Source organism: Coregonus clupeaformis, unplaced genomic scaffold, assembly GCF_020615455.1.
Source record: "Coregonus clupeaformis isolate EN_2021a unplaced genomic scaffold, ASM2061545v1 scaf0258, whole genome shotgun sequence".
NCBI classification, from domain to species: Eukaryota; Metazoa; Chordata; class Actinopteri; order Salmoniformes; family Salmonidae; genus Coregonus; species Coregonus clupeaformis.
In genome coordinates, this window is record NW_025533713.1 from 252,378 (window position 1) to 264,964 (window position 12,587).

A 12,587-nucleotide genomic window follows, 5' to 3' on the forward strand; every position below is an offset into this window, starting at 1 on the left:
TTGGAGATGGAGCTGGGATAGTGTGTCTGGATGTTGGAGAAGGAGCTGGGATATAGTGTGTCTGGATGTTGGAGAAGGAGCTGGGATAGTGTGTCTGGATGTTGGAGAAGGAGCTGGGATAGTGTGTCTGGATGTTGGAGAAGGAGCTGGGATAGTGTGTCTGGATGTTGGAGATGGAGCTGGGATATAGTGTGTCTGGATGTTGGAGAAGGAGCTGGGATATAGTGTGTCTGGATGTTGGAGAAGGAGCTGGGATAGTGTGTCTGGATGTTGGAGATGGAGCTGGGATAGTGTGTCTGGATGTTGGAGAAGGAGCTGGGATAGTGTGTCTGGATGTTGGAGATGGAGCTGGGATAGTGTGTCTGGATGTTGGAGAAGGAGCTGGGATATAGTGTGTCTGGATGTTGGAGAAGGAGCTGGGATATAGTGTGTCTGGATGTTGGAGATGGAGCTGGGATAGTGTGTCTGGATGTTGGAGATGGAGCTGGGATATAGTGTGTCTGGATGTTGGAGAAGGAGCTGGGATATAGTGTGTCTGGATGTTGGAGCTGGGATAGTGTGTCTGGATGTTGGAGATGGAGCTGGGATAGTGTGTCTGGATGTTGGAGATGGAGCTGGGATAGTGTGTCTGGATGTTGGAGAAGGAGCTGGGATAGTGTGTCTGGATGTTGGAGCTGGGATAGTGTGTCTGGATGTTGGAGATGGAGCTGGGATAGTGTGTCTGGATGTTGGAGATGGAGCTGGGATAGTGTGTCTGGATGTTGGAGCTGGGATAGTGTGTCTGGATGTTGGAGCTGGGATAGTGTGTCTGGATGTTGGAGCTGGGATAGTGTGTCTGGATGTTGGAGATGGAGCTGGGATATAGTGTGTCTGGATGTTGGAGATGGAGCTGGGATATAGTGTGTCTGGATGTTGGAGAAGGAGCTGGGATATAGTGTGTCTGGATGTTGGAGATGGAGCTGGGATATAGTGTGTCTGGATGTTGGAGAAGGAGCTGGGATAGTGTGTCTGGATGTTGGAGAAGGAGCTGGGATAGTGTGTCTGGATGTTGGAGATGGAGCTGGGATATAGTGTGTCTGGATGTTGGAGAAGGAGCTGGGATAGTGTGTCTGGATGTTGGAGATGGAGCTGGGACAGTGTGTCTGGATGTTGGAGATGGAGCTGGGACAGTGTGTCTGGATGTTGGAGATGGAGCTGGGATAGTGTGTCTGGATGTTGGAGATGGAGCTGGGATAGTGTGTCTGGATGTTGGAGAAGGAGCTGGGATAGGGTGTCTGGATGTTGGAGATGGAGCTGGGATATAGTGTGTCTGGATGTTGGAGAAGGAGCTGGGATAGTGTGTCTGGATGTTGGAGATGGAGCTGGGATATAGTGTGTCTGGATGTTGGAGATGGAGCTGGGATAGTGTGTCTGGATGTTGGAGATGGAGCTGGGATAGTGTGTCTGGATGTTGGAGAAGGAGCTGGGATAGTGTGTCTGGATGTTGGAGAAGGAGCTGGGATAGTGTGTCTGGATGTTGGAGAAGGAGCTGGGATAGTGTGTCTGGATGTTGGAGAAGGAGCTGGGATATAGTGTGTCTGGATGTTGGAGATGGAGCTGGGATAGTGTGTCTGGATGTTGGAGATGGAGCTGGGATATAGTGTGTCTGGATGTTGGAGCTGGGATAGTGTGTCTGGATGTTGGAGAAGGAGCTGGGATAGTGTGTCTGGATGTTGGAGAAGGAGCTGGGATATAGTGTGTCTGGATGTTGGAGATGGAGCTGGGATAGTGTGTCTGGATGTTGGAGATGGAGCTGGGATATAGTGTGTCTGGATGTTGGAGCTGGGATAGTGTGTCTGGATGTTGGAGAAGGAGCTGGGATATAGTGTGTCTGGATGTTGGAGATGGAGCTGGGATAGTGTGTCTGGATGTTGGAGCTGGGATAGTGTGTCTGGATGTTGGAGAAGGAGCTGGGATAGTGTGTCTGGATGTTGGAGAAGGAGCTGGGATAGTGTGTCTGGATGTTGGAGAAGGAGCTGGGATAGTGTGTCTGGATGTTGGAGAAGGAGCTGGGATAGTGTGTCTGGATGTTGGAGAAGGAGCTGGGATAGTGTGTCTGGATGTTGGAGAAGGAGCTGGGATAGTGTGTCTGGATGTTGGAGATGGAGCTGGGATAGTGTGTCTGGATGTTGGAGATGGAGCTGGGATAGTGTGTCTGGATGTTGGAGAAGGAGCTGGGATAGTGTGTCTGGATGTTGGAGAAGGAGTTGGGGCAGACATGGTCGTGGTCTGACGGTGTTATTGTGTTGCCTACAGACTTTGTTCAGAGGACAGACAGAGTAGGGCCACTTTCAAAAGAATGTACGCAGAAAACCACCCTGGTTACAACATATGAGAGAAAACATGCACCATGCATAACTCCTGAGTGGCGCAGTGGTCTAAGGCACCATGCATAACTCCTGAGTGGCGCAGTGGTCTAAGGCACCATGTAACTCCTGAGTGGCGGTGGTCTAAGGCACCATGCATAACTCCTGATGGCGCGGAAGGACCATGCATAACTCCTGAGTGGCGCAGTGGTCTAAGGCACCATGCATAACTCCTGAGTGGCGCAGTGGTCTAAGGCACCATGCATAACTCCTGAGTGGCGCAGTGGTCTAAGGCACCATGCATAACTCCTGAGTGGCGCAGTGGTCTAAGGCACCATGCATAACTCCTGGTGGCGAGTGGTCAAGGCACCATGCATAACTCCTGAGTGGCGCAGTGGTCTAAGGCACCATGCATAACTCCTGAGTGCGTAACTCTGAGTGGCGCAGTGGTCTAAGGCACCATGCATAACTCCTGAGTGGCGCAGTGGTCTAAGGCACCATGCATAACTCCTGAGTGGCGCAGTGGTCTAAGGCACCATGCATAACTCCTGAGTGGCGCAGTGGTCTAAGGCACCATGCATAACTCCTGAGTGGCGCAGTGGTCTAAGGCACCATGCATGACGGCCAAATAGAAAGAAATGCACAAGAGAACCTGGAACCTACCTGCTACTCAGAACAGGTGCAGTTAAAAATATGTTGCAGTTAACTTAGTCATTTATCCATTATGAGGAGAGTTTTTTTTCACTAGCTTTAAAGCTTGATACAGTTAGCAGGCCTATATGTGTTTTAATAAATAACGTTTTTAAATAGCTATTAACTTTCTAGTACATAGCTAGTCTTCAACACTAATCACTAATACAAAACCGTGACAAATAATTCAGAATTACTAAAAAGTTCAAGAGAAACATTTCAAACCCTTCCATGGCTGTGATCAAGGTTTAGTTGTCTTTCCTAAAATATCCATTCAATAATTTCTTGACACACCATTGCGGGGTATTGACCATTTATTTCAGTGCAACATACTGTCAACATTTCTCCTTCAGTCATTGGTCTAACATCGTTACAAACAACAAGAACTTAAGAAGTATTGCAGGAGAAATGGGAACTAAAAGAACCCTGTGTTCCACTGGCGTGTTCCACCGGCGTGTTCCATTGGCGTGTTCCACCGGCGTGTTCCACCGGCGTGTTCCATTGGCGTGTTCCATTGGCGTGTTCCACCGGCGTGTTCCACCGGCGTGTTCCACCGGCGTGTTCCATTGGCGTGTTCCATTGGCGTGTTCCACCGGCGTGTTCCATTGGCGTGTTCCACCGGCGTGTTCCACCGGCGTGTTCCATTGGCGTGTTCCATTGGCGTGTTCCACCGGCGTGTTCCATTGGCGTGTTCCATCGGCGTGTTCCATCGGCGTGTTCCACCGGCGTGTTCCATCGGCGTGTTCCATTGGCGTGTTCCATTGGCGTGTTCCATTGGCGTGTTCCACCGGCGTGTTCCATTGGCGTGTTCCATCGGCGTGTTCCATCGGCGTGTTCCACCGGCGTGTTCCACCGGCATCATGTCTTCTTGATTAGTAAACAGGTAGTCCCTCAAACCATGATTTTTCTCCTGACATGAGGTGTCTGAAATGGCTATCTAGTGCACTACTTTAGACCAGAGCCCTAGTCCCTATCTAGTGCACTACTTTAGACCAGAGCCCTAGTCCCTATCTAGTGCACTACTTTAGACCAGAGCCCTAGTCCCTATCTAGTGCACTACTTTAGACCAGAGCCCTAGTCCTATCTAGTGCACTACTTTAGACCAGAGCCCTAGTCCCTATCTAGTGCACTACTTTAGACCAGAGCCCTAGTCCCTATCTAGTGCACTACTTTAGACCAGAGCCCTAGTCCCTATCTAGTGCACTACTTTAGACCAGAGCCCTAGTCCCTATCTAGTGACTACTTTAGACCAGAGCCCTAGTCCCTATCTAGTGCACTACTTTAGACCAGAGCCCTAGTCCCTATCTAGTGCACTACTTTAGACCAGAGCCCTAGTCCCTATCTAGTGCACTACTTTAGACCAGAGCCCTAGTCCCTATCTAGTGCACTACTTTAGACCAGAGCCCTAGTCCCTATCTAGTGCACTACTTTAGACCAGAGCCCTAGTCCCTATCTAGTGCACTACTTTAGACCAGAGCCCTAGTCCCTATCTAGTGCACTACTTTAGACCAGAGCCCTAGTCCCTATCTAGTGCACTACTTTAGACCAGAGCCCTAGTCCCTATCTAGTGCACTACTTTAGACCAGAGCCCTAGTCCCTATCTAGTGCACTACTTTAGACCAGAGCCCTAGTCCCTATCTAGTGCACTACTTTAGACCAGAGCCCTAGTCCCTATCTAGTGCACTACGTTTGACCAGAGCCCTAGTCCCTATCTAGTGCACTACTTTAGACCAGAGCCCTAGTCCCTATCTAGTGCACTACGTTTGACCAGAGCCCTAGTCCCTATCTAGTGCACTACCTTTGACCAGAGCCCTAGTCCCTATCTAGTGCACTACGTTTGACCAGAGCCCTAATCCCTATCTAGTGCACTACATTTGACCAGAGCCCTAGTCCCTATCTAGTGCACTACGTTTGACCAGAGCCCTAGTCCCTATCTAGTGCACTACTTTAGACCAGAGCCCTAGTCCCTATCTAGTGCACTACCTTTGACCAGAGCCCTAATCCCTATCTAGTGCACTACGTTTGACCAGAGCCCTAGTCCCTATCTAGTGCACTACTTTAGACCAGAGCCCTAGTCCCTATCTAGTGCACTACGTTTGACCAGAGCCCTAGTCCCTATCTAGTGCACTACCTTTGACCAGAGCCCTAGTCCCTATCTAGTGCACTACGTTTGACCAGAGCCCTAATCCCTATCTAGTGCACTACATTTGACCAGAGCCCTAGTCCCTATCTAGTGCACTACGTTTGACCAGAGCCCTAGTCCCTATCTAGTGCACTACGTTTGACCAGAGCCCTATTCCCTATCTAGTGCACTACCTTTGACCAGAGCCCTAGTCCCTATCTAGTGCACTACCTTTGACCAGAGCCCTAGTCCCTATCTAGTGCACTACCTTTGACCAGAGCCCTAGTCCCCATCTAGTGCACTACCTTTGACCAGAGCCCTAGTCCCTATCTAGTGCACTACCTTTGACCAGAGCCCTAGTCCCTATCTAGTGCACTACGTTTAACCAGAGCCCTAGTCCCGATCTAGTGCACTACCTTTGACCAGAGCCCTAGTCCCTATCTAGTGCACTACCTTTGACCAGAGCCCTAGTCCCTATCTAGTGCACTACCTTTGACCAGAGCCCTAGTCCCTATCTAGTGCACTACTTTAGACCAGAGCCCTAGTCCCTATCTAGTGCACTACCTTTGACCAGAGCCCTAGTCCCTATCTAGTGCACTACCTTTGACCAGAGCCCTAGTCCCTATCTAGTGCACTACCTTTGACCAGAGCCCTAGTCCCTATCTAGTGCACTACCTTTGACCAGAGCCCATAGGGAATAGGGTACCATTTGGAACACAGACATGGTCTAATCTAATGTCTAACAACAAACAGGTAGACCGGTTCTAGAAGACATCAATGGTAGGGCCCTGTGTGAAGTCATCAGGACATGTAATAATGATTCTCCTCCATCTTTCTCCTCTGACACATCCTCAGCCTGCATTTATTGATGCATGCTTTCTTCAGTTTGGACGACTCTACCGATGTCCATCCATCCAGGGCAGAGCAGTGGAGGACGTACGCTGTAAAGCAGGCCATGATACAGTTAGTTATTAACATCCTGACATGTTGAGCTGTTGATATGATTCCATACACACACATGCCTAGAGTAGAAACACAAGTAACTGTTTGAGTCCTGTGGCCAGCAACCTATTCCCTATATAGTGCACTACTTTAGACCAGAGCCCTATTCCCTATGTAGTGCACTACTTTAGACCAGGGCCCTATTCCCTATATAGTGCACTACTTTAGACCAGAGCCCTATTCCCTATGTAGTGCACTACTTTAGACCAGGGCCCTATTCCCTATGTAGTGCACTACTTTAGACCAGAGTCCTATTCCCTATATAGTGCGCTACTTTAGACCAGAGTCCTATTCCCTATATAGTGCGCTACTTTAGACCAGAGCCCTATTCCCTATGTAGTGCACTACTTTAGACCAGAGCCCTATTCCCTATATAGTGCACTACTTTAGACCAGAGCCCTATTCCCTATATAGTGCACTACTTTAGACCAGAGTCCTATTCCCTATATAGTGCGCTACTTTAGACCAGAGCCCTATTCCCTATGTAGTGCACTACTTTAGACCAGAGCCCTATTCCCTATCTAGTGCACTACATTAGACCAGAGTCCTATTCCGTATATAATACACTATTTTTGACCAGGGCCCGAAACAATCTCCTACTCCTTCTCACCTATGATTGCATCCACCGTTCTGCGGTCAAGAATCTTCTTGCCATCGGCTACTTTTCCCCTCCTGCCGAAGGCCACCGCCCCTACGAGGTCTTCCTCGGTGAAAAAGTGTTCGAACAGGAGGTGGAAGAGTCTCATGCAGTTCCCTCTGGCCTCCTGGAACATGGCAGCCAACTGCAGGGAGGCCAGGAGGACCCCTGAGCCGGGGTAGAGCTCCTGTTGACCCTGCAGCTGCTCCCTGTGACGGCCTCGCCAGCGCGTCGGCTCGGGCTGGGACTGGGGTTGAAGCTGCGGCTGGTGGGGTTGAAGCTGCGGCTGGTGGGGTTGAAGCTGCGGCTGGTGGGGTTGAAGGTGCGGCTGGTGGGGTTGAAGGTGCGGCTGGTGGGGTTGAAGCTGCGGCTGGAACTGGGGGTGGCTCTGGGGCTGGGGATAATGACCCTGTCTGGGGGCTCCAGCCCCATGGAACTCCCCTCTCTCTGTTCTCCTCCTCTCCTCCCCCCTCTCTGTTCTCCTCTCCTCCCCTCTCTTCTCCTCCCCTCTCTCTGTTCTCCTCTCCTCCCCTCTCTTCTCCTCCCCCCTCTCTGTTCTCCAATCCTCCCCTCTCTCAGTTTTCTTCTCACGGAAAGACAGAACCTGGTGGATGACTGTTTGAAGACTCTGTAGCTGGCCCAGATCTGTAGAGAACAATGGAGAGATTTACACAAAAACTAAACAAAAAGCCTAGGAGAAACCTTCAGCAAGTGTCATTTGAAAACTAGCTTAGTTAAAAAATGGTCTCACCTATACTAGCAACAAACTGTTCAACCCGCCTTCTCTCCTCTGTCGGTTCGCTGGTCATGGTCAGGCAGTGACTTGAAGAGGTGGGCCAGAATAAGTCTGGAAAAAAAAAAGGAGGAGAGGAATTAGATTAGGATTCGTTTTTTTTAAACAAATATTGTAATATTATGCCACTTTTTGGATGAGCCGACCAAATTCACATAGAAATGTGAGTTCTAGATCTGTCGTCCTCATTGAAAGCAGGTCTAAGAAGCGGTAGATCTGTTCTGTGTGCGGTATTTCTATGCTTCCTGTTCTTACGTTTTGGTTTTGTACACCAGCTTCAAACTACAATATGTTTAATTATGGAAAATATATTTAAATGGTACAATGATTCTCTACACTATACTTGCTTGTTTTGTCACAAACTGAAATTAGGCGAACTATTAGAATTTTAGCAACCAGGAAATGGCGGAGCGATTTCTGCATAGTGCATCTTTAACTATATTCTTTATGAAACATAATGACAACACAGATTGGCTATACATTTTTTTATAACAGTTTATTTTACACAGTATTATTCACTGTACAAGTTTGAGGGGCATCACTGAACAAAGTCTAGTCACAGGTCCCCAACAGTCACTCTGATTCCCACGTCAAATTGCCTTTTGAGTGACTAAAATATCACCCATTATATTTGTTCGAAATTTGAGAAAAAAGTACTTTCTCTCACGGCTAACTACCAGGAAGTTTGAAAAGACAGACTGAGTGGGCGGGGAAGCTTACATTCATGAGCTCGCCTTGACTGACAGCTCTTTGAAACGCCTACGTCAAGCAACATGGGTGCAGTGAGCGGTGTTGCAGTAAATTCATCTCAAGCTAATTTGGTGATACACAAAGTAACTCAAACAACACTGAAATCAATGATGTCAAAAATGTTTTGTACATCTCCCGTTTTGCATGTCTCTTGCGACGCGGTTCACAGCAGCATTGACGATGTGTTGACATGACAACTGCATCTGAGTTTTGAGCGACCCTTACCCCCCCCCCTTTTGTTCAATGCTGGCTGAATACCTAGCTAGCCAGATGAAAGGGTAAACGTAGAAGTATTTTTGCCATAGATGAATAGGGTTAACTTTTAATGATATTTGCTGACACTCTAGTCAGATTATGGACCCAGTAGAGTAGCCTTCTCTGATGTTGGTTACAAGCACCTACTTATTTAAATTAGGTAAGAGAATATGATGTTACCATTGGTGTATTCAAATGAGAGAGTTAGGGTGATGTCGCCCTATCCCCTTAATAATCCCGCCTCCTGAATCCAAGTGTTTGACACGTGGGAGGGGACCAGTAACTTTATGATCAAACTTTAGCGATGTAGAAGCAAGTCATTTTCTCATACTTTGATCTGGTTTCATCCAAATATCATCTAATTCGAAGAAAAACATTACTTTTTTTGATTTTTCATGACCTTTAAGAACATTTAATTGGAAATGTACACACAAATAACTAACCATTTCTCTCAAAGTAAAAAACAGCTCACTCCATCTTCTTGAAGCCGTCTGGTGGACCTCCTGTAAAATGGGATTGAACACTTGTTCATTCACTCTTTCACATGAAGAAAACATAGGCTTCATCCCAAACAGCACCCTATTCCCTCTAGGCTCTGGGCAAAAGCAGCGCACTATATAGGGAATAAGGTACCATTTGGGGCGCAGTCATAGTCTCCTTAGTTATAGTGTATAGTTATATAGTATATTATTATAGTATAGTATAGTCATACAGTTTGTATAGTTATACAGTTATACAGGCAGTCTAATTTAAATTAAATCAGATTTGATGGAACTAAACTCAGCAAAAAAAAGAAACGTCCCCGTTTCAGGACCCTGTCTTTCAAAGATAATTAGTACAAATCAAAATAACTTCATTGTAAAGGGTTTAAACACTGTCTCCCATGCTTGTTCAATTAACCATAACCAATTAATGAACATGCACCTGTGGAACGGTCGTTAAGACACTAACAGCTTACAGACGGTAGGCAATTAAGGTCACAGTTATGAAAACTTAGGACACTAAAGAGGCCTTTCTACTGACTCTGAAAAACAACAAAAGAAAGATGCCCAGGGTCCCTGCTCATCTGCGTGAACGTGCCTTAGGCATGCTGCAAGGAGGCATGAGGACTGCAGATGTAGCCAGGGCAATAAATTGCAATGTCCGTACTGTGAGACACCTAAGACAGCGCTACAGGGAGACAGGACGGACAGCTGATCGTCCTCGCAGTGGCAGACCACGTGTAACAACACCTGCACAGGATCGGTACATCCGAACATCACACCTGCGGGACAGGTACAGGATGGCAACAACAACTGCCCGAGTTACACCAGGAACGCACAATCCCTCCATCAGTGCTCAGATTGTCCGCAATAGGCTGAGAGAGGCTGGACTGAGGGCTTGTAGGCCTGTTGTAAGGCAGGTCCTCACCAGACATCACCGGCAACAACGTCGCCTATGGGCACAAACCCACCGTCGCTGGACCAGACAGGACCGGCAAAAAGTGCTCTTCACTGACTAGTCGCGGTTTTGTCTCACCAGGGGTGATGGTCGGATTCACGTTTATCGTCGAAGGAATGAGCGTTACACCGAGGCCTGTACTCTGGAGCGGGATCAATTTGGAAGTGGAGGGTCCGTCATGGTCTGGGGCGGTGTGTCACAGCATCATCTGACTGAGCTTGTTGTCATTGCAGGCAATCTCAACGCTGTGCGTTCCAGGGAAGACATCCTCCTCCCTCATGTGGTACCCTTCCTGCAGGCTCATCCTGACATGACCCTCCAGCATGACAATGCCACCAGCCATACTGCTCGTTCTGTGCGTGATTTCCTGCAAGACAGGAATGTCAGTGTTCTGCCATGGCCAGCGAAGAGCCCGGATCTCAATCCCATTGAGCACGTCTGGGCCCTGTTGGATCGGAGGGTGAGGGCTAAGGCCATTCCCCCCAGAAATGTCAGGGAACTTGCAGATGCCTTGGTGGAAGAGTGGGGTAACATCTCACAGCAAGAACTGGCAAAGCTGGTGCAGTCCATGAGGAGGAGATGCACTGCAATACTTAATGCAGCTGGTGGCCACACCAGATACTGACTGTTACTTTTGATTTTGACCCCCCCCCCTTTGTTCAGGGACACATTATTCAATTTCTGTTAGTCACATGTCTGTGGAACTTGTTCAGTTTATGTCTCAGTTGTTGAATCTTGTTATGTTCATACAAATATTTACACATGTTAAGTTCGCTGAAAATAAACGCAGTTGACAGTGAGAGGACGTTTCTTTTTTTTTGTTGCTGAGTTTACATCACAAAATCAGCTAGAATTATATGTGATCACTCAACAATGGAAATGTTTGCAAAACAAGTTAGCAAGTGTTTTATAACTCACCTTATATTGAGATTAGTGGTGCGCGGGTCAGCCGTTTCTTCACCCGCCCGCAATTGTTAATAACCCATCCGCAACCTCCCGACTATGTGATAAAGTTGACATTTGAGGCCCGCACCCGACTCACTAACATAGAAAATGCGCTGTACAGTCAGAGATGGCAGAACGATTTTTTCAGACAGGCCTTTTCAGACAGGCCTATGTTTCTGCTTATAATTTCCGACATGTTGGTTGACTATTTGTTAGTCAACTTGTCTATAATTAGATACAGCTTCTCTTCTGTCATCACTTGTTGCCCCAAAATACTAAATAATCTCTTGCTCACCAGAATGTCATACAGTGCATTCGGAAAGTATTCAGACCCCTTCACTTGTCCCACATTCTGTTGCGTTATTCTAAAATGGATAAAATAAAATAAAATCCTCATCAAGTTATACTTTTTTTTTTTACAAATGTATAAAAAATTTAAAACAGAAATACCTTATTTACATACAGTGAGGGAAGAAAGTATTTGATCCCCTGCTGATTTTGTACGTTTGCCCACTGACAAAGACATGATCAGTCTATAATTTTAATGGTAGGTTTATTTGAACAGTGAGAGACAGAATAACAACAACAAAATCCAGAAAAACGCATATCAAAAATTTTATAAATTGATTGGCATTTTAATTAGGGAAATAAGTATTTGACCCCTCTGCAAAACATGACATAGTACTTGGTGGCAAAACCCTTGTTGGCAATCACAGAGGTAAGACGTTTCTTGTAGTTGGCCACCAGGCTTGCACACATCTCAGGAGGGATTTTGTTCCACTCCTCTTTGCAGATCTTCTCCAAGTCATTAAGGTTTTGAGGCTGACGTTTGGCAACTCGAACCTTCAGCTCCCTCCACAGATTTTCTATGGGATTAAGGTCTGGAGACTGGCTAGGCCACTCCAGGACCTTAATGTGCTTCTTCTTGAGCCACTCCTTTGTTGCCTTGGCCGTGTGTTTTGGGTCATTGTCATGCTGGAATACCCATCCACGACCCATTTTCAATGCCCTGGCTGAGGGAAGGAGGTTCTCACCCAAGATTTGAAAGTACATGGCCCCGTCCATCGTCCCTTTGATGCGGTGAAGTTGTCCTGTCCCCTTAGCAGAAAAACACCCCCAAAGCTTAATGTTTCCCCCTCCATGTTTGACGGTGGGGATGGTGTTCTTTGGGTCCTAGGCAGCATTCCTCCTCCTTCAAACACGAGTTGAGTTGATGCCAAAGAGCTCCATTTTGGTCTCATCTGACCACAACATTTTCACCCAGTTCTCATCTGAATCATTCAGATGTTCATTGGCAAACTTCAGACGGGTCTGTATATGTGCTTTCTTGAGCAGGAGGACCTTGCGGGCGCTGCAGGATTTCAGTCCTTCACGGCGTAGTGTGTTACCTATTGTTTTCTTGGTGACTATGGTCCCAACTGCCTTGAGATCATTGACAAGATCCTCCCGTGTAGTTCTGTGCCGATTCCTCCCCGTTCTCATGATCATTGCAACTCCACGAGGTGAGATCTTGCATGGAGCCCCAGGCCGAGGGAGATTGACAGGTCTTTTGTGTTTCTTCCATTTGCGAATAATCGCACCAACTGTTGTCACCTTCTCACCAAGCTG

General features: G+C 47.4%; 1 protein-coding gene across 2 annotated transcripts in view; it reads right to left on the reverse strand.

Annotated features, from left to right (window-relative positions):
• The window catches only part of LOC121583628, a 63,281-nt gene that overhangs the window by 21,726 nt on the left and 28,968 nt on the right, over nt 1–12,587 (reverse strand). The gene's annotated exons all lie outside the window — the stretch shown is intronic.